We start from the raw sequence: 23,665 nt of genomic DNA, 5'->3' as shown, positions 1-23,665 counted from the left end.
ACTTTGCCTGCGATGTTTTAGCTGTCTGCTTACAGAATACCAACTAAGCATGCAAGAATAGATTTCTGCTGTATTTCACGGGTAATTCTCCAATATTTTATCAGACACCATATAGATACCACACATTTGTGTGATCAAATGTTAGTCACCACACAGAAGAAGGATCAAACCCAAGGATCAGTCACCCAACTACGCCTGTCGGGAGCTCATAAACACTTCAAAGCGGGTCAGATGCAGCGGTCAGAAGCAAGGCAAGACGGCAATAACAATGGATCAAAACTCTCAATCTCTACATTAGATTAGTCAAGAGTAGAAGTAGGTAACCATAGGTTTGGCACATACAACAGACTATTTAAATGGAGGGAGAAGTTTATTCAAGCAGAAGTTAATCCAAGAAATTTATTTCATCCATACATAAATGAAAAAGGAACCTACAGTAATGATCTGTCCTACTTCTTGTGAAACAGCGATGATAAATTTTAATGATGGAAACCGTACATTTTAACACCTTTTTTCTGAGCAGCAGTGTCACCATTCATTCAGCAGCTCACTCCCTAGCCTTGAAGACAGAGGAAGCTGACTCACCCTAGGTAGAAATCAAAGAACAGGCAGATGTCTGGAGGGTATACACTGTTACTGCATTCATAAACCAACCTTTTGTTTCCTTACAATGGTCTAAATAAAAGGCAACAAGAACGATTTGCATTATATCTCCATCTCGGGAATGAAAGTTTCTCTTGCACTTATTCACAGAATATGTATCTTGTAGAAATCTTCCCATTGCTCTTTAATGATTATATTCACTTGCTACTAAACATAGAAAGTTTTAAATTAAAAACTTTGCTCCTACCAGAAAATAAACAAGAAAAACAGTTTTGATAACCAATTCTCTTTATTTTGAGGAACTTGATCAGGAAAAAACCCAATAACTTACTGTACAGCAGATACATGATGAACTATATGTGAACACTTATTACTAGGCTTTACTTCACAAAACAAAATTTATCATAAATCATAGCAAGGGTTAAAGCTTTCAGAATTATCTTCGGGTTATTTTCTAAAACTCCTAAACAACATTTGCCATGTTACATGTGTATAATTTCCAGAGTGTTTTCTATGGTAGGTTCCAGAGGTATTTAGGCATATAAGGATGCAGACAGAAACTCCAGCTTAATCCACAGAAAGACTGGGGTGGTAAATAGCAGACTTTCAAGTGCCTTGTCACCTAAGGAAAGCAGATCCCAGGAGGACAGGCTCTAAGACTGTGTGTGCAATGCAGAGAGAAAATCAGAATCCTAAAAATGCAACCAAGAAAAATTAGAGCTGAAAGGGGAGGATAAATAAGTAGGAAATGCCCAGAAAACAGTGTTGCTTACAATTCTGTACTCAGAGCTACCAGGTGCTTAGCTCTGGGCTGCAAGGAGGCACCTTTGTTTGCTTGGGACTCTGCTGTGACCAAAAGAGTCTAGAGTCAGGGAATTTTAATTGAATTAATTTATTGCAAACATTGCTGATTGCAGTTTTGCAAAAAAAAAAAAAAAAAAAAAAGAAACGCAGAGACAAACACACAATCTATCCTGCACACTTCTCAATCCCATTTTTCCTTATTTTTGCTGTGGATTATACTCAGTTCATCAAAATTCCTGTGATGAGGTGACAGGCGGTGTAGGAAGTTGAGGTGGTACCTGTGATCGTTTCTGCCACCCTGTGCTTCACCACTTCTGCTGCTCTATGCATAATGGTTTCTGTTGCCCTTGTCCTCAGTGTCCCTGCTCCAACCTGGGACACTGATGGGCTGCAGTGCCCTCAGGTGTGTCCCTGCTCCAGAAGGGGTTGTCCATGGGCTGCAGCCCCTCAGGGGTGTACGCACTCTCTTTTGATGCAGAATCCCCCACACCCAGCAGCTTGTTTCCAGCCTCCAGCAGCTGCCTGTTTCTTTCTGAACCACGTTTGGGCAGGAGCACAGTGGGCCTCTGATTATATAGCATTTTGGTGCTCAATGGGTAAGTTTTGGTACACAGAGCATTTTTTTCCATAGTTGTTCTCATGCACCCCATGGTGGGCTGGAGGCAGCTTAGACTGGCACATGGCGATTCACGACCCCCCCATCAGAGCTCACCACCGCAGCCCCCCGCCACCTGCCGCTGCTAACACAGGCTCAGTACAGAGCCATAGCTACCAGAGCTGCAGAAACAGGGGTCAGCTCTGTAACTCTTCATGTTTTAACAGGAGATCCAGGGGTTAGATGATGTGCTCCATGAGTGACCCATATTCAAAACAGTCCTCTGCCAAAACAGACCTCCTCTCTCTTCCTATCCCCAAGGAAAAAATCTTTTCAGTGAGCATGAAGTTATTTCAGAGGTAGAACCCTAGCAGCTTTTTCAGGTGAAGCTAATCCACTCCAAAATGAAACAATTTAGCAACCCCTGAAGCATGCACTAGATTTCCCCTCCTGCAGCACACCAGGTGAACTCCCTAACCCTGGAGCTCCTGCCCAAGGGCTGCTGCTGGTCTCCCTTTCTTTCCCTGGGAGGCACAATCCAGTGGAGACTTTTAGCGAACGCCCTTCAACACAGGGAAAGCTGAGTCCCAGTTTGTCCTCTTGTGAGATTAGGTCCAGATGCATGGCTATCTATAAGTCTCACATGTTGAGGGGTCTTAAATGGGTCTAATTCTTACCGATTCCACATTTTATTTCTAATGTTTTGGAATCCCAGTTTACACATTGATGCCAGCACATTTGTACATGTGAATATGAATTAAATATACTGTAAAAACAAACACCAAAGCTCAGCTGATTGATTTTGGCAGCTTTATTTCTAATGGCAAATATGACATGGATGAATTAAATCTATTCTATGGTTACTGCACTTAAATTACTTCCAAGCTTTTGTGAAATTTGGAAATGGTTTGTCACTTCTTTACCTAAAGTCCTTTTTGATAATGTCCAGCATACATCATGAATATACTCCATGCCTTTATTTAATTTGGTGGATTTTGAAACTCCAGGTTTTAAAAATGCATTAACATGTGTATCCATCAGAAAAACATGTTGACAATGAGGACTGTGTTGCTGTTCAAAGAGATAAAGGAAACTAGAAGGTGATTTTGAAGACACACTCTTTCCTGAGTATATATAATAACTGATAAAATTTTACCATATAAGTTACAATATCATAATTTATTATTTATAACTGAAATCTCAGCAATAGAGGCACATAATGCTGACTATTTAGCATACAGGAACTATAATTCCTGGAAAGGGAGGCAGAACTTACAATTTACATCTGTAGTGTAACAGGATGCTTATTTTCATATTTGGCTCCTGTTCCAGTCCTCTTGGTGAAATTTTTTTTACTGCTTAAAACCTCTTTCTGCATGATATTAGCAAGGGTTACAGAATATGTACTTCTTTTTCACACTAGTATTGCTTTTCCCACCATTTACACTATATAATTTTGAAGAAAATGGTAAAAAAAAAAAGGCTTCTGTATGTTTTCAGCCACTTGTAGTAAGAAATACTATAATATACTTTTTGATTTTTATTAGCACACTATTGTTATTAATAAACCAAAGGGAGCCAATTTCCTTTTCAATCCTGATTTGGTAAAACCTCCAAGGCACACCTTAAAATGGCCGTCCTCCCCACGACAGCCTCATAGCTGTATTCAGCAGCACTTGCATTGCCACATCCAGCACAGCTTAGCAACATGCAGATGCTAAGTCCTGCCAAGAATCCATGGAACATGTGCTAAATACGCTGACATGCTCTGGTGAATCAGGGCCTTCCTACAGAAAAGCGCCCTATATTTTTGGGTCATTGCAGAACTTGCTTGTTTGCAGTTTACAATCTCAGTATTAATATTTTATTTTTTTTTCCAAGGGGTGTGATGGAAGGGAAGAAAGGAAAACCAAATGTTATTCTCCAAATGCTGCACTCTGAGTCAAGTGAATCTATCTAAATGAGAGCCACTGAGAGGTGCAGCAGAAAGAACCGTTCAGAAGACAGGATGGAGCAAGCAGGCAGAGAGCACGAAGAAGCGGGATATTACTCTGCCGCAGTGCAACTGACTTTTGCAGAGTAGACTGTCAACCAAGTGTGAAGGTGACAGGAAGATTTCCTACAGACCCAGAAGGCAATTGCTGAGATTGCTTCAATGCTGGAAGCCACTGGAAGCTGTTGAACTAGAAAGGCTTTCTAGAAGAAGGGTGGAGGAACCTCTGCCCTGCAAGGACTCAGTGAGAGGTTTATTTTCAAGTCTTGGTATTTCTTCTGTTCCATCAGCAATACTGAGTTTTCCCATGATTGAAGAGTTAACTTATTCTAAATCAGTGCTGTAAATAAACTGTGCTGCAAATAAAAGCCAATTTTTTTGACAATGGCAGCTATTCTACCCAAGCACCTATATGAGTCATGTGCCGTAATACCAAGCATGGTTTAAAGTTTGAATAAACTCTCTCGGTGATCCAGCAAGGTTAAGCCATTGCGGCTGCACCTACTCCTGCACAGATTGCAGCCCATGAAATGAGCAAATCCTACAAATTATTTCTGAGCAAAAGGCTGTTTCGTATTTGGGCGAGTCAAGAGAAACTTTCATTGCAAAAGCTCATCCTTTAGCTCATAACACCTGCTGTTCAAAGAATGACTCTCCCTATACATAAGGCAATTCTTATTTAATGCTTGACAGATAAAGGTCTGCATCTTATCTGTCTGGTGTGATATCAGTTCCTCTGCTATTCTCCTGTATCCTTTTCCTTGTCTAGTCTCCAAAGAAGCCTGGCGTTTTGGTCTGAGACTGAATGCTGAAATACTGACTGCTGTTTCAGTGCAACCGGTCCATCTTTCTTTGGCAAGCCTATAGCTCTTCCAGCAGGGCAAAATTCAATGGATTCAGGACAGTAATGGCCACCCAGACCAGTCACCTCACGTCTTCCAGCACAAGTTCTGGATTCACATTTGCATCCTTCAATTGCTTGTTTCTAGTATCTAACAGCAGCACACTGAAAGGGTGAAAGTCCCCACATGGACTTTTTCCATTCAAGTGGTACAGAAATCCAACAGCGTATGCAATACAGTATTATTATGTTTCTGCTTCCAGTGCAGAAGAAGGGAGTAAACAGACAGGAACAAAATATGGCCCAGGAGGAACTGGAAATCATTTTCTTCACTGTGATATAGGAGACAGGAAGGAAAAATGGCTGTGCCAGCTGGCCAGATTTAAAATACCTTCAATTACCTAAATCTGATGGGTTTGGGTTTTTTTAAAAAGGTCAACAAGAAAGCATGGGGCTACACCAAAAGCTGGAGCCCAAGCTACGCTGCAAGATGTAGCAGTAAACATAGTTGTTATTTTCAAACACTAGCCAGAAAGATTTTTTATGAAGAAGCAAGGAAAATGCGTGCTGTCAATTTTGCAGTAACAATTGGCTCTACCCTCAATATTTGTGTTACTTCGTAAACAAGTATATCTGGCTACAATATAGTGAGAAAAAAAACAGCAAACCTGCACCTCACGAATTCCAGTAAAATTACTCTTTCAGTATTCTTTTCATCTTCTAGAAATTGTACATAAACTACCATCTGTATACTTGCATACTCAGGCTTTATTTTATACATGAATAGAGATCTAAAAATATCTTACATAACAAATCAAATGTATTTACAGATTTACTTTTGGTAGCATAAAGCTCACTGTAAAAGCTGACAGATCTCCACGCTATGGTGTACTCTGTATGCAACACTAAAGCACTTCTGTGAATAACACTCTGCAGACTGGTGGAACATGCTCCAACAACAAATTATTGTTTCTGGGATTTGTAAATATTTTATGGTTGATAAGCAACTTTCACTCAAATCTTTGCAGTTTAGAGCAGTGCAGAAAGCTACTTTAAAAATAATGTGAGCATAAAAGAAAATTAAAGGGACACAAGAGGGAATTTTTTAAAAAATATTTTTTTAAAAATTTCTCAATGGTGAGAACTGATCAAATCATAACTGATCAAAAATATTTGACCATGCAAAGACATTTGTCCTGTCCCATGACCGCTTACTTTCTTCAAGATCCTTTTGTGAGGGATCTTGCCTTCCAGAAATCCAGGCAGCCTATATCAACTGGATCATTCTCACCCACAGGATCGCTGAAACCTTCAGAGAATTCTTCACTTTTCCCTTAAAAGCTGTCTTGTGTCTTCTTCCATACCTCACCCTCACCCAAATGTGCACTGATCTTATATTCTGCTCCCACTAATATGCCCAAAACAGTCTGTAGTCCTCTGGTCTCTCCTGGAGCTCTGCCAAAATTGGCATCACAGTTGCCTCCCTCCTGTCCTGCATTACCGCACAACTCTTGGTGAGAGACTCCACACAAGAGGCGGCAGCAGCATTTCAGCTGTTTGATTCCCAAGTTTCTTTAGATATCTCTGCTGAATACACAGGTATGAGGATTTATTACCTCATTTTATGTATTTTATTTAGTCTATCTATTCCTTGACCTCTCCTCCTCACATTTCACCTCGAGATAAACGCTGTAATGAGTCATGCATCAACGTGGGAAACTCCTTTCTTCCACAATGAATGCAAAAGCATTAAAAAAATTATTTACTAGATTTACTATGGGAAATCACATGACATAGTCCCTGAATTTGAACTTACTCTGAAAAAGACAAGTCAGTTTGTTTCCATACAGTTAAAAAAATACTTCATGATTCTTTCTAATCATTGTTAAACTAATAGTAACATTTCTTTTTTCAAGGTTAATTTAATTTGCCCAAAATATATTTTTTTTAATTTTTCAAAATTTTCAGTATCCTCTTTCATCTAAGTACATTTCTGATGCTCTTGCAGTTATTAAAAATTACTCTATTACCAATTTCCATTCATGATAACAAGGTATTAAATATTAAGAACGGATTAAATTGGATGCCTTTCTATTCCTTTTTCTTTACTTTTCTTCTTTTTCTTGGGATTGAGAACCATTAGGTGGTCTGGAATCAACTAAATTAATACTTTGCTTTCAATGGTGGAGGGAAAGTAGCCTTCAAGCAAGCAAGCTACACAACACAGCCTAGTCCTTTAAAACTTTTACCATTGCTTTTTATATGCATTTACATTCTGTATCAACAGGCAACTGAATTCACCCAACATGACTTACAAGAGTGGGTAACTAAAGTGTGTTTAAGGCATGACTAGAGATACCTTTCTGAACAAGTGCCTAACTTTGTTCTATTTGTGATTAATAAAATTAAATGCTGTATACCAACTTGCAAGTTCAAAGGGCACATATATGACAGAATGCCTTAAATTTGTATTTTTCAAACTTCTTAAAGCTTAAACTACCATAATGAAATTAAACTTAAATCAAAACACTAATTAAGAAAACCCTATCATGCTATCTTCTTATTTTGCTGTAATTTGTTACAACAAAACTCTTTTTTTATGTATATATGTGTATATGAAAATCCTTTCATTTCAATAATACAGTGTATTCAACAATGGATGCTAAGTCATATTCAAATATAAGTTATCCTACATCATGCCTAGTCCCTTCGAAAAAAGCAATTAACCCAACACCACAACTCTACAGCTGAAAAGCTAAAATCATCCTTTTCTGAATGAACAAAACTTAGGAGCGTATTCTCCTGCATAAGTATTGCCCTGCACAGAGGTGTCGCACATAAGACAGATGGGAACTTGTGGCAATGGCAACAGAATGGTTACACTGCACCAGTTATAATTACCACAAAGCAATGGGTACAGTGGGGTTACAGCAGGCGTTGCAATGCCATTTGCTAATTTGCTCAACAGTGCATCTTTCACTGAGGGGTAAACAACCCTGCATCCGTGTTAACGCAGGCAGTGACTCAGAAGTAGCTGTCACTGCACTCACCCTGCAGCTGATGCCAGAATGTTCCCAATACCAAATCTACCTCACAAAATAAAAACATTTTTAGAGGGCAATGTAATTATTAAAAAAAAAAAAAAAAAAAGTGGGCTTTTTAGACTAAGAAACTGATTCATTCATTAAGGCTAGGCTAAGCACCTGACCAACTCAAGCACACATTTCCATGGAATGAAAACTTTCATCATATCATACCACTGATTTTATTTTCTTTCCTTCTTCTTAAAAATATGTCTTATTACCTACCCATACTAACAGCTTGAAATTCCAGCATCATTTAAGATAAGCCATTGTACTGAAGAACTGCAAGTGACTTTGCACATTTCAGAAATAATGAAGTTGACTTCTCAACTAATGCTAGATTTTTCAGTTACGCTACCCACTGTTTCTTCCTCTCAGTGAAAATGTGTCTCATTGCAGGTAAATGACTAGTTGTTGTGATATTTTTAGGGGAAAGAGTTTAATTTATGAAAGTAAGTTTCATATGTCGCGTCTGGAAAGGGAGGAAGGCAGTGAGTCACTTTGAAAAGACGACAATGTTAAGTAGAGTCTATGCTTGTGCTCAAGAAGAGACAGAAAAGTTTTGGCGATAGTTCTCTCTTTGAATCCAGTAACAATACAGCTCTTCTCTAACTGTAAGAAATGTGATATACTAGACGAAGACAGTGGCTGAGCCATATGCTGATCTTGTAGCAGATCTTTCATGAAAGTTAAAGAAATCAAACTTGCTTGAAAAATACTGTTCCATGGTAAATCTCTTAATGAATTCAGGTCCCAGAAGAGGAGGTGGAAGAATGCTCTTTGAAGCGGGGATATGAGGACAAAGAGGACAGAAGGAGGATGAAGAAATGAGTACCAGAAGCCAGCTGGAAGAACTCTGATCAAGTACTTTCATGGAATAAATGGTTGGCCCTTCCTACACATAGCAAAGGTACCCAGGCTATACCAGCAATAGCCTTTCCAGATCTGAAACCATAGCCTGAATAAGGTGGTTTTGAAGTCTGCTGTGTGTGCACATTGCATCTTTTTCCACTTTGCCCCTGCACCACAGCTGTTTGTTGTGATTTAAAGACAGTTTTCTGAATGCCTTTTAATCATTTCAATGAGGATTTCATATGTTAACATGTTTTTAAATCTGAGAAGTACCACTGAACTAGATCAATTCAAGATCAACTCTAAATTTTCTGAAACAAGGTTGGAGGGAACCCTTTAATGCTCTGTCAGGATCAGAGTCACCTTCAAGGCACCTGATGATACCTGGAGAGGATAAAAATCCTTTGGTGCATGCTGTTAGGGCTTTATTGGTTTTAACAGAGATGACAGTGAACAGGACCACATTTTTTATGTAATATTGGGGGTTAAAAGGATATTGAATCTCTTTTGAAAACTTTCAATCTACTTTCAGTAGTGGCACACATTGCAGTCACTCCTTCAGCTCCCTCCAATTCTCACAGGTTCGCTGTCTCTTATAAGTTCACCCCGTCTCTCCTGGCTCTACATAGTCCACAGTTTGTCTAGTTGTCCTGCCTCATTGCTTATGTATGATCCCAAAAGGGTTGGAGTCCTTATCCATTTCCATAGCATTGGATTTTTTTATCTTGTCACTGCAACTCTGATCACTTAGTTTACTCCTACTAGTATGGAAAACAATAGCATGCTTTTTCTGGAAATCACTGTAAATCATCACAATGACTAACAGATGCTTATTACATGGCTTTTACATTTTTATCATAGTCTAGAAAAGACTCACTCTCTTCCTCAAAATGGATGGCTATTTTTCTACACATATTCATAACATACCCTTTTTAGTTTTACCAAAGTTTCAACAAGCATCAAGCTGACCTCATTCTTTTTTAAGTATGTCCCTGACAGTATATCATAAATTTTGCATATCTTACAAGTGCCTGCATTTTCAGGCATCCCAAACACATGTGGTTCTATATAGCTGTCATCAGATTTTCCTGATATTCACCTACTCTGTCCATGTTTGCATTCCAGACGTATTACACTATAGTGCTGCCACTTCCTTTTCTCTTAGGTGCATCTTCCTTCATACTGTTCACACGTGTCAAGCAATTCACCTTCAGCCAGTCATATCTTTAAAATGCTAATGTATGCTATGCTACGCAACAAGTACTTATGTCTTTGACAGGCTGGATAATAATTTTAACTGAATGAAGAAATTTAGGAAGAAACTGTGATGCAATGATTTATGCGAGTAAGTTATAGTACATCTATTTATAGCATTACACAGCCTTTTAATGAGAGTCTGTTGGCATAATTGAGAATCCTTGCACAGAGCTTGGACAGAAACATTAACAACATCAATAATATTTAGTTGCATTTTATGTGCAAAAATTAATGGGACTTCAGCTAAAACAGCAATATGTTATTCATATGCTACTGATTCTAAATTGGGTTATGACATATCATTTGTTCCTCAAACTCATTGAAGATGCGTGCATTAATTTACAAGAACTCTAGAAAATGCATATGGGAAAGAAAAATTAGCTCTACAGTTTACACAAAATGAGGAAAATGGAAAAAATGTTTATCACAGGACACCCACAAGATAAGCAATCAACTCTCATTAGAAAGGCGTATATTTATAGAGCAGCAAAAGATTACATATAAAAGAAAGATTTAACATAAAAAATGGTATAAAAAAAAAACCAAAAGCTTGTGATTTTTTAAAAATTATGTTGTTAGAGCAATAAAACCCACCAGACATCCTTGGACATATTTGCAGAGTATTTGCATGTCACAATAATAGTCCCAGGTACATTAACACTACCATCTTCTATTTTTAGAACCACTACAACAAACTGAACATATTTTTTTCCCTGTGGTACCAGAAAACAAATGTTCATTTTTAACATATGATAACCACGCAAGGATGTATTTTAAAATAACCTGGAAGAATATCTTAAAATGAAGGAAGACTACCAGTGCAAAGTTTGTGTTTGTAAATATGGAGATACAATTGAGTTGTTATTAATTTAAAAATCCATTCTTCACAGACAGATTTCGTCCAGCAAACTCTACATTGCAAAATCAGAGATGAGGAGTTACTCATCTGAAGTAAACCTCTTTACTGTAATTGTGCTTTTAAGGACTGTTGTCAGCGTGGATCTTATTACAGCTGCACATAATCTCTATGAGCACTAGGCCTTTTTTTTAATTAATTAAAAAAAGAAGTGTAGCCCCAGTTGTTGCAGCATATCAGCCCTGGGCTGCCTAAGGGTTCCTTTCAATGCAGTAAAGGGCATTATTAAAGGTATCTGTGACGCACTGATTCATGTACAAAACCAGATGTGACCTATAAAGCAAGGGGAATTTAACAAAGCCAAGTTATATCTTTATTTTCCCTCAGTCTTCTCACATTTGAAAGATCACAGTAGCCAATATAGCTTGGAGTTGAGACGGAAGCCAGGTGTCAGGATCTACTTTGGCTAGAGCATTTCTAAAGGATCACATATGCGACTGGAGAAAGGCAGTCTTCCAAAACTGAAATTCTTTCAGGAAATAGAGAAGAGCATAACATCATTAAAAGGCATGCAAGAAAGTTCTGGAGAAACAACTTTCTCTGAGCAATAGAAAGGATTTTTGTTATCAGGGAGTTTAACCAGAGTTGCTGGGGCCAAAGGAAGAATAAGATGTATTGCAGAAAGACCACCTATGTTGGTATCGGGCAGGGGTGGCAGGATTTTGACAGCAGACGAGCTGCAGACGTGGCCTCTGTGGGAAGAGGTCAGTGGCTCTGCAGCAGACCCACTGCAAAACACAATTGAGCCCATCAGCAAAGCTGGTGGTGTGTCTGGAACATATGTTTAAGAAAGGGCAGGAAATGCCGGCCAGAGAGAGGAGGAGGGAACAAAAAGAGTGAGAAACAGCAGAGGGAACACCAAGGTCAGAGGAGGAGAAGGAGCTCCATGCTGGAGCAGATATCCACGCTGCAGCCCATGGAGAATAATGCCAGAGCAGATTGGCATGCCCGAAGGAACTGCAGCCTGTGAAGACCCCACACTAGGGAAGGAGCAGCAGCAGAGAGGAATCACTGTGTACTGACCACCCCTTTATCCCCCCTGGGCTGCTTGAGGGGAGGTAGAGGAGTCCGGAGTGAAGGAGTCAAGTTGAGCCTGGGAAAGGTGGGAGGAAATGTGTGGCTTTAATATCTGTCTTTTTTTCTTCTCGTTAGCCAAAGCTATGTTATTTGGCATGAGATTAAGTTAATTTTCCCAAAGCTGAGTCTGTTTTGCCCACAGTGGTAATTGGTAAGTGATTTCCTTGTCTTTATCTTGACTTATGAGCTTTCTTATCCTTTTTTTTTTTTTTTTTTTTTTCTATTTTCTTCCCTTTTCCTTCTGGGTCTGGGGGAGTGAGTGAGTAGCTGGGTGGGAGCTGTGGGTCATGGCTAACTCAGCACAATATTATACACTGTTTTCTAAATACTACAGGAAACTTTCTATTCAATGCTGCAAGAATGTTTGGGCTTCTCAGCCATCATTAAAGCCTGAAACATTATCCTGTGTAAAGTCATCAACAGAATAATTTTCCACTATCTGCTAAAACCAGAAAATTAAAAAATGCTACACAGATTTGGTACCGTCTTACTGCTTGAGCAGTCATATTTGATGACCTACAGTAAGAAAGCTGATAACTGCTGAATTTAAAAAATCCAATGACAGTAGCAAGGAAGAAGAAACTTTAAAATAGACACACGGCAATCTTGGCTTTAGACTATTTGACACTGACTTAAGTGGGCATCAAATAAAACTAGACAAGCAATGACTAAAACAAGCAAAAGGAAATTATTTTTCACACCATATGCAGATGAGCTGAAATAGTGTGCCACAGGACTTGTGGACGTCAAAAATTTACCCTGTCTCAAAAAAGAGTAGACAATTCAAAGGTGGAAAATTTGTCAAGCCCTTTTAAATGCCACAATATCAATTCTGTTTCATTAAGTAACTGAGCCACAGATTGCCTTGTGCTGAGACAGATTATTGGTGAAGTATCACTATATGCTAAGATTTTTTTTTTCTACTATTCCATAGGCATAAGATACTGACTAGCAACAATATATTAGGCTAGACAGTCATTTCCTTTGTCTTAGAGTGCCTCTTCTTATGCTCTTGATTCCTAGCAATCTCTTTTAGTTTGCTTTACAACAACTTTTCTCTTTTGGTCTATTTAGAATATTTTAAAAAAATATACTTATCCTCTGACAAGTTATCTCCTAAATGCAGTTTTCAATCAATCAGATTTCCTGATTTACCATTTTTTTAAAGGTAACATTACTTTTGTGTTGGTTTTTTCCCCCTTTTAACCATACAAGGATGCTTACATACAATATTTAGTACTAAATCAAGACTTACTTTCCTAATGGGATTTCTCTGATTAGCTTAGTTAAAGCACTGAGAAAGAATTTAGCTTAGTAAGCTTATGTCTGCATACCTACTCATGCTGTATCATAACCCATCACAGACCATGGCCCATACATTTACCCAGCCCATACGGACATGACTGAAGCCTCCTGCTGTTATTGCATTTGCCATAGGCAAAGATACTCTCATCTCCCCGAGCAGTTCTTGGCTGAGAATATAGAGTAGCTAGGACTTGACTTTAGCTTTCGCATTTTAGTGTTTTCAAAAGAGTTTATCTTTCTTTGCATAGACTATCTAGGAGGGAGTAGCAGGCAGGTTGTTTTACATTTTTCAGGTTTTCATTGAATGGCCATTAATGGCCATCCAAAAAAAAGTGAGAAGTGGGGATAAGGACAGTGAATAAAGTTTGAATAGGACCAGCATATCAGACAGTCACAAATATTTACAAGCACTAATCTGACTAATCACACAAAAGGAGTACAGTAGTAGGAGTGAAACTGATATGTTCTCAAAGAGTAAACTGGTCCTGGTTTTTATAGGGTAGAAGATCTCACTGAAAGATTGCACAGAAAAAAAATGTACTTTAAAAGAAGAAAGATATACGTGAAGAACGTAGATGTCCCAAGAGATGAAAAGAGGCAGGGAAGAAGACACCAATTTATAGGCAGAGACACACATGAAAGAAGGAAATAGAATGATATTTAAGAGTATAAAATACTTTTTGAGATCTTTTTAGCAAGAATATCTGACAAAGACTAAGGATGCCACAAATGCAAATGACAGAGGGAAAGCAATGCTTCTTGATGAAGTTATTTACAGGATGGTTTTGGGTGATTCAAAGTGATGAATCTGGGAAAAGTCAGCTGCAGTTCTTTGTTCCACCAGATTTCATTACTTCTTGAGTAAAAAGGAAATCCAAAGCACTAGATATAAATAACAGTGTGGAAGAAAAGCAACAGTTAGTTTATTAAAATACAGAGCAGCCACCAGTGCACGTTAGCTGGAAACAGAAGATTCTTACACATTCGAAAGAATAAGACTATGAAAGAGCCTTCAGACACAAGCAGTTGCAACAAAAACCCTACTTGGTGTTAAGAGGGAGGCATCTAAACTTGCAAAAGGCTGAGACAATATATGTCCTTGCAATTCCAGGGTACAAGATTTCAGGGATCTTGCAGACTTCCCAGTAATTGACCAAAGGACATTGGTGTTACAGCCTTTATTTTTTTTCTTAGATCAGGGTAGTATCCTACACAGACAGCTAAATTGTATTAAAAATATTTAAAACATGAAAGCATTTTCAATTACAGTAGTCTGAAATGCCAGAGGAGATTTTCTCACTTTAGGAGGAAAAAGATAAATACTACATATTTCTATTAGATTTTGGTTACAGCAAATAAGCAAAAATAACTTGTCCTTGAATGAAGATCTTCTGTATTTCGATTAAGTGCATGGTGATTTATGTAGCTCCATTCTGTAAGTAGGAAAACTACTGTGTAGAATGGAGTGGTGAGAAATCAGTTAAACAGTGAAGACAGTTCCAGTCCAGCACTGGTAGACAACAGAACATATTTAATTGCTGATTCTATCTGATGTCCAGAAATTTGATTTTTAAACAAATTTTGGGAAATCACAGGCGAAAGGGCAATAGCACATTATATTCCAAGGTCCTCTGAAATGTCAAATTGAACTTAAGAAATGTAATGCTGTCAAAGTGTTGTAACATTACAGAAAATCACCTGGACCAACTGGACAAGGTATGACAACACAAAATATCAGAGGTCTGGAAAACGTGGCCTACAAGCCACGGTAGAAGAAACTAGGCTTGTTTGCGCTATTAAAGGGACAACTGAGGGGAGAGAGGGAAATAGCCTTTGGGTGCACAGATGGCTGTAATAAAGAGGAAAGGAATAAACCTTATTCACATCCACTGTGAATTGCATTCACAGGCTTAGATTGCATTGTGGGATATTTAAGTTGGGCAACAGAGAAAATAAATCCCTAAAGATAAAAACTGAGGGGAACAGATTGTCAAGGAAAGGTGGAGAAGCTCCAGAATTTGAAGAGTCACACATCTATTGAGGATGTTTCAAGTATACTTGGCCCTGCCACTGAGCAAGGAAAAGGATTAAATAACCCTTCATGTTTGAGACTTCTTTTTCTACATATTACATAAAAGATTCTGAAGTAGGAATAAAACCTTTTATAAATTATATTTTGAAAACAGGCCTAGTAAGGTCTGCTCTACAGTTCTGCTTCTGCTCATGAAAATCCGTTGAACATTTCAGTTACACACAAATCCCTCTTTTGAAAAGGAGCAAATTAAGTTCACAAAATGGGTTTCAGCAGATACGTCAAAGGCGACTATAAAAGTGGTAAGTAGTTAAATCTGTGGACTTTTGCTTTCTCTCTCACTTTTTCCTCTTTATTCATTTTTGAATCTCTGTCATCAGGAAACATTAAAACTGGAGGAGGCTGAAAAGAATTCATTAGTGGCTGTGTAAGGGTTTAGAAGGAACATATCAGGTTTCGGTGAAATAAGGAAATACAGGAAGAGGAAGTTCAGGGAGGGTGTTTACTTTCACCACTACAGCATTTTAAAAAGGTTAAGCAGATTTTTATCAAGATGTCAAATTTACTTTCAGCTATGATCATGCACAAAGCTTCATTTCAACCAGAGCTACCTCAAGAACTAAAGCAGCTGTAATTTTTGAGTTTGTTTCCTTTACTAGTGCATTCAGACTTTATTTTTTTTAAAATGACAGGACATTTGTTGATGATAAGGACAACTGTTCACGTGATAATTTAAATTTATACAAACAGATTTATATGATTTAGTGTTATTCAACATTCTGGTTTAAAAATTAGCACAGTAGCACAGATTGAAGAGTTTACAATCCAACTTCCTGGCAGATTTTAAAATACAATTTACTGAGAAATGTATTTTGATGTTGAGTATTTTGAGTAGCATATCTGAAACATCACAGGTTTCCTTAAAGCTGTTTGATAATCTGGAAGAATAAATAAATTTAATGCTTTTAACAAAAACCTGCTTGCCTCAGTGTCCGCATTCTTTGAGAGCTGTTGTACGTACCCATGCTGTATGTACACATATGCCCAAGCATCTGAGGTTGGACATGCACATTTTAGCTCTAACAGTAACAGTATTAGCATGCCCATATTACCACCCCTTTCCCCCATATAAATTGAGTGCATTCCTCTCAATCTGAAAGACTCTCTATTTAAAAAAAAAACCCAAAATATAGCAAAATATAAAACATGTCATGAGACATGAGAATCACCAAGGCACACAGGCTGTGAACATCTTTCAGGGTAACACAGTTCACGGAACCTCTACTTACTAGTAAGTAGTTTGTCTTTCTCATTTCAGTAAGCATCCACATGCACGATTCTAACCAATACCTCAAATATAAAGAGGTTGCCTGAGGAGAAGCCTGGTGGCCTATGGGAAAAGACTGTCATATTCCTAACAGTGTCTTTGAGTACAAACTGCTGAATCCAATGACCATTCCAAAGGGACGGAAAGGAGTTTTCTTTATAAAGGAAAACCCAAGAGATCTTTCTGAGAAATCACGCTGTATTTTAGAAGGCAAAGACATTTCAATACCTACTATGAAGAGCTTCCTCTGCTGAAGATGAATGCCATCTGTGAAATAAAACCCACTAAGAATGGAACACTAGGCAGAACTTCAGTTGTCTTTAGTGTCTGACCCTGCCCTGAAAAATCTTGTGTAATTGGGACTGGTTATGCTGACCTCCACCTCTTCTATACTTGTAACTGAATCATCACTAAAAGCACAGCTTATTTCATGAAAAGGTTGAGGAGGAAACAAGAAGCTATTGCTCAAATTATTTTCCTTTTACATTAATCAAACCCAAGTTTATATCCCACCACAAATATCAGATTTTTGTCCAGTGGAAAAACCAAAATGAGTCTGCTAAGACTGCTAAAACAGATCCTGCAGACGGATGAGAAAAATCTGAACTCCATCTTTTTTTTCCAAGTGCAAGCCCAAAATAATTGTAAATGAAGTTTTCCTGATGGAAAAGAAAGAATGGATATCTTAATTCTGAAAGATATTTTGGAATCAAATGCAGAGATACTTCTTCAAGAATTACTGAATAGTTAACACATCAATACAAAAAAAGTACATGGCCACCCATACAAACTTTATGGACTCCTGTTCTTCTAGCCATGAGGATCTTCTTCATTCTCAGCATTTAAACCCCCAAAACTGTCACGTTCCAGATCATGAGATGCAGAATTGCCTCCAGTTCCTTCATAAGGAGATCTAGTCCAATGCCAAGTTTCACAACAGTGTGCAGAAACAGATAAGAAAGTCCTGAAATCTGCCTTGTCTGTGCTGGGACAATTAAAATTATCTCAGATGTGTCTTGCACAATCCTCCTGGGGTGAGAGTATTCGTATATTTCACAGCACTCTGCTATAGTGTCTTCGTTTCAGCTGGGACAGAGTTAATTTTTCTTTCTAGTATCTGGTATAGTGCTGTGTTTTGGATTTAGTATGAGAATAACATTGATAACACACTGATGTTTTTAGTTGTTGCCAGGTAGTTGTAGTGTCTACACTAAGCCAAGGACTTTTCAGCTTCCCACGCCCTGCCAGGTCACAAGAAGCTGGGAGAGCACAGCCAGGACAGCTGGCCCAGGCTGGCCAAAGGGATGCTCCATACCATAGAATGTCATGCTCCAGATAGAACTGGGGAGGCCAGCCATGAGGCAGGATTGCTGCTCAGAAACAGACTGGGCACTGGGGTTTTTTTCTGCATGTGGTAAGCAGAAAATTGTTGTTGTTGTTGTTGTTGTTGTTATTATTATTAACAATAATAATTTATTATTATTATTATCATCATCATCTTCCTTTGTTATCCTATTAAGCTGTCTTTATCTCACCCACAAGTTTTTTTGGGGCTAATTTATATATATGTGCTAACATGCATGTATACCTTGCTCTTTCTTTGTTGGTCTGCAAGTCCATGCTATATCCAACTGTAATATATATAGTGTTTTATATGTGTTAGAACTTGTTCTCTGTTCCCCCTAAAAACACTTTTGTCCAGGTCCAGGTCTGCATTTCTTTAATTGACCAGTGGTGAACTACCTATAGACCTGGGGTCTCCAGTGCCAAGCCTGTGCCTCAGCTCTAATCATCATGTGCCTGTGTTCCTCTGTACTGCATTCTGTGTCTCCACTTCTTAAAGCTTCCACTATGATGACAGGTCTGTATTTTTCCACATTATGTTACAGTTATAAATATCTCATTCTTCACAGAATAGTTGTTCTTTACTACTAGCTAGATAATAACTATGGTTGTACCATGCCATAAGAAAAGTAAAATTAATTAGCTATAGCCACTTTGTCATTAGAAAAATTGTTACAGCTAAATCAAGTAAAAACAAAGCTCTAGGAAGGTAAAAAAAATTCAGACAGCCTTCACCCTGAGGCCTTGCAAATTCAGTACAAAGCACATGGCAATGGCAGTACTGTATTGTGGGGCTACGTGGTTACAAATACTGAGGATAATACCAGAGAAAAAGGGGATTAACTAGAATTTCTGCATAACAGTTTTAGATGTATTTACGCTTTTCTGTATTAATTAGATAATGTAGACTGTGACCGTTATTATTATTGTAATTGAAATGCTACTAATAATTGTTTGTGTTATTTTCATTTGATGTTAGGACTTTAATTAGACTAACAATAGATTCTGAGCTCTGTATTTATAGTGTGTTCCGTTTTGCCCACAACAAGAGTTGAAGCATAACAACTTGTCCAGTTGAGTCTTGAAAATCTCCTTGCACGCAGATTCCACCACCTCTCCGGGCAGCCTTTGCCAGTGCTTAACCCTTCTCTTGGGGAAGAATTGTTTACCTACTTCCAGCCAGGATTTGCTCTGTCACAACTCGCGCCTATTGCCTCTCATCCTTTCACTGTATGCCTTTGAGAAAAACCTGACCACATCTTCTCTGTAAGCTCCTTCAGGCAGTAGGTGGATGTTAGGTGTCCCCTGCAAGCCTTTTCTTCTGCAGGCTAAACATCCTGAGTTTGCCAAGTCTCATCATCTGTCATGAGCTTCAGTCCCCTAATTACCCCAGCAGCTCTTCAGTGGACTGTCTCCAGTTTCTGTCTGCATACTCTACCCATCATCCACATGGCCTACCATGCAGAACTTGGCACTTAACTTCTTCCTTAAAACAGGCTTTATTTCTGGTAATGACATGTAGATTAATAGAAAGGATTGACACCTCACCCATGTGTATGTGTACAAACATGCTTTGAGTAAAATATAGATTCTAAAATTTTAAAATCCAAAACTAGTTTTTGTATTTCCTGCTTACTGGCCTTGAAGCTGGGGGGGGGGGGGGGGGGGGGGGGGGGGGCGGGTAGGGAAGGAAAATGAAAAAGCCCTGAGAAAAACTATTCTACGTTCATGAAAATAATAATAGCTTGTATTTTAAAATGCATTAATTGAACTTACAGGAATCCACATTTTATATATTAGTTCGAAATAATGTATTTCAAATGCTTCTGTTCTTTACTAACAGCCTCAAGCCTCAGAAATATATGAAGCTTCTTTGTTTTACATTAATTTAAAAACAATTTTGAAATATTTCAGTTCCTGTAATGAATGGTATTGCTTAACCATGTTTCGGTGAAAAAATTAAAATCCCACTCAATGATTTGAAACCTCATTCATTTTCATCTGCTACCTGAGTGTTGTTTCTAAAACCGTCATTATACTGCCTCCTTTTCAAAGGCAACGCTTTAGAGAACCCACTGAACACCAACACCTTGCAAACACCTCCCTGCGATGTTGTAAGAATTTCTCAGTGTATATTCCTGTGCCTCATGATGCAAAGCACCAGAAGAGAGAAGAGCAATTATATTAACTGCCTGTCAGTATTAAAATCTTGCACTCAGTGACTCATTACCCCTACAAACTGTCAGCCAGGCTGTATCAGTGAGACAAATAACCTTATGAGAGGCTATTTTAAATATATATCTTGAAAAGACTGCAAATTAATACAGGTCAGAATAGTTTAATGTTTCTCCTCTACATACACTGAAAAGATAGAAAGGCTGTGTGAGAAACACCAAAGTGGGTGTTGAAAATACTGCCTTTTACCACAGGAGTTTAAAAGCGACTCTCACAACAAAGTACACTAATGGAAATAAAATGCAGAGTGTCCAGCATTATCAAACACAGCCCTACGGTTCATAACGGTGTGGTTCGTAATACACATAAACATCTACACATCTACACCTGCAGGCAAACACACATTATATAGTGCAAACCCAAGCCTAGGTATGACTCCTGTGCAATGAATTGTATGAAACTGCAAAGGCCCTGGTGGCGCTGGCTGGCCTGACTGGCCGTCACCACCCTCGCCTGGGCCTCCACCCTCAGCCTCTGCCCATGGCCCAGGAGCCCCATTTCAGCTCAGACTCTGCCTGAGCTGTGCTGTAGGAGCTGGGTAAATGATCCCACTTTTGGGACAACAGCTGTGGACCTTGTTGCTCCTGGCTCCTGGACTGAGTCCCCATCATCACCTCGGACCTGCCTAGCAATTGCTGGACCTGAGCCTGAGCTGTGGATTGACACCAGCTCCTGGCTTGGCCTCAGACCTGTCTCATCACCACAAACGTGGCTGGTGTTGGAGACTCTTGCTCGACCCTGGCTGCCAGCAACCGGGTTTTCCCAGCTCACCCTGTGCTGTGGGACAGGGCCCTGGCTGGTGAGGCCCCTGCCCTGCTGGGAGGTGTCATCACCCATGGTTTCCCATCCTTTTGGGAGCAGCCGGCCTTCGCTGTGCCCTAACAGAAACACACAGTGGTCTGGGTACAGCATGTCCGACTTGTACCTTGGTGTATATACGCACACCTGTTTCACCAGATAGTAATATACGCTGGTCTCACTTGAAAACAATTAATTTGGTGTTTCTCTTGAGTTCTTTGGCCTAATTGTTGAGTGGTAATTCAGTATACTTATCCATTGGTACAATCAAAATGGTATTCTCAAAAAGGCTATTCAAAGACACACAAAAAAGGCCAACTGAAAAACAACAGGCTACATTTGTATGAGACTACTTTCAAATAAAATAAGAGGAAATCCATGGAATAATTTGGAACATGAATTGTACATCTTTCAAAAATAATTATAAAAGACATGATGTCCATGATGTGGACAAATTTGCAAATTTGATCTGGAGCCCTAAGCATTTAGAAGCACAACCTACGCTCTGCACTTGTATAAAAGTAGCTTGTGTTACCTCTCACTGAAGTAAATTAAATTTTTCTTGTTAAAGAGCTGTAGAATCAAGGGTCATGCTACAACCTTTCACAGGCTAATAAAGGCTTTGATCAAACTCGATGATTTTTAAAATGCACCTGCTCCTACTGCTTCAATGTATCCCAATCCTCTAAAAATAGCCATCAATATGATTGACTTGCTCCCTGAATACTAAAAATGTGGATACTCGTCTCTATCTTCTTGGCAAAACACGCAGTATTAAAAGACAGACTAAAGTACGTTCACTTCTGAACTAAAGTTTGCAAACAAAGAAGTATGTTAACTCTGGGGAAAATCCCCACAATTTATCAAATTAATCCTTATTTACCTTTTCACATTTAAATATCTAGCATTCATAAGTTTCATAATAAGGATGTGCATCTCCTGGTCTTTTTGGTTGGAAAAACTGTTACACGAGATAAAGGACATATTATGGGGTTGAGAGTATAAAGGCTAAAGAAATCTATGTAAGAAGATCTGATGATCTAATGGTTCATCGGAGGTCAAAAAGATCATTAACATGCATACAATACTTCACTTCCATTTAATGAGACATCGATCCATCTGTTATTAATCCAGACCTCCAGTACACTGTCTTAACTAATTTGATATATTGATTTCTATCAAAACACAAATATGACAGCACATACTTATATATATAACAAATTAGGTACAATGTCCTTCATTATTCTATATTTATCAATGACAGATCACTGTTGCTGCTTTCCATCTTGTTGGGCTCCAGCATATTAGAAACACAACTCCTACAAACCATAAAGAGGAGCATCTGGCACAGAATTCCAGATATTTTTGCTTCTCTCCATTGTCAGATTCTCAACCATTTTTGCAAGACCTTCAGAAATGCCAGGAAACCAAAACTACTTACTTACATATTTCCATAGAAATTAATAGTGTTTAGCAAATAACAGACATTTACAGAAACCACCAGCTAGCACTATGTTTGTTCTAACTACTGACTTCTACAAGCAGCATCCTTACCCCTTTGAGTTCATCTACTCACAGTGTCCACTAACACATCCTCCTGATTCTGGCAGATACACCAATGCATTTCCTCTGCCTGCAGAAAAAAGCAACCAACCGTAGAAACTTGGGCCCTTACAACTGTGCTCAGGAAGCTAAGAGCTCATGTCTCTCCTGAATAAGGGAGACCTTGATGTCTGCTATGAATTGTGCTGTTTGACTATGGTCTGCATACATCCTTCTGGCAGCTGAGGCATAAGCACAGGGAACAGTGTTAACCATCTTCTACAAAGTCACCAAGAGCCTAGAAGCCATCACATCAGCCCCAAATCACTGGAGGACTGCCCAGTCTGGAGTGGTGCTGCTCCCAGATACCTGGCATTGCTTGCTCTGCACTCACAAGCTGTCTCACTGGAACTAATTTGGAGATACTCTCGCCCATATTCTCAACAGAGAGAAAAATGTGCATTGTGTACTATCAGTTATAAAGCCTACTGATTCACTGCACACAGCTCATGGAAGTAGAGGTGGAAACTTATAAATGACTGCTCTTACACAATCTCTCCTGTAATAGTACCTTATGCAGATTTTGCATCTAACCATCAAAGTCTGTCTTTACTGTAAAATGTTCTCTTTAAGACTACCTTAAATGTTTTGCAGCATCTTCAGCCAGTATGCAACTCAAGTGCCCAGCAGAATAAGGCTAGCCCTCTGAACACATATCACCTATTAAAGTCCTGGTATGGACTCTCCATTTGCCTTTTCTGCAAAAGAAAGTATTGGTGATGGATCTTGAAAAACCTTCATTTAAAGTGGCTGCAGGTATTTGTGAGACAGACATGACAGTTAAGGTCAGGTGGGGTATACGAGGCGTACATCTCCATGCACTTTTTGTGACAACAGAAATGTGTCAGTGAAGGCTTTATTCTCTGACCCTCAACAGTTCATGGAAGTTTGAGTCTGGTGACCTTCAAAGCAAAATACACCTACCTTCTTTACTACTTGATGAACTAATTTGTATTTCAAATTCTCTTAAATGAAGCACCTATCTGTCAGGATGATAGGCA

At 38.8% G+C, this 23,665-nt stretch overlaps 1 protein-coding gene across 2 annotated transcripts in view; it reads right to left on the bottom strand.

Annotated features, from left to right (window-relative positions):
* The window catches only part of ADCY2 (adenylate cyclase 2), a 226,266-nt gene that overhangs the window by 94,029 nt on the left and 108,572 nt on the right, over window positions 1-23,665 (bottom strand). The gene's annotated exons all lie outside the window — the stretch shown is intronic.

Source organism: Balearica regulorum, chromosome 2 (genome assembly GCF_011004875.1).
Source record: "Balearica regulorum gibbericeps isolate bBalReg1 chromosome 2, bBalReg1.pri, whole genome shotgun sequence".
NCBI classification, from domain to species: domain Eukaryota; kingdom Metazoa; phylum Chordata; class Aves; order Gruiformes; family Gruidae; genus Balearica; species Balearica regulorum.
The sequence above is the reverse complement of the archived record's forward strand: the minus strand, read 5'-3'. Positions and strand labels throughout refer to the sequence as shown.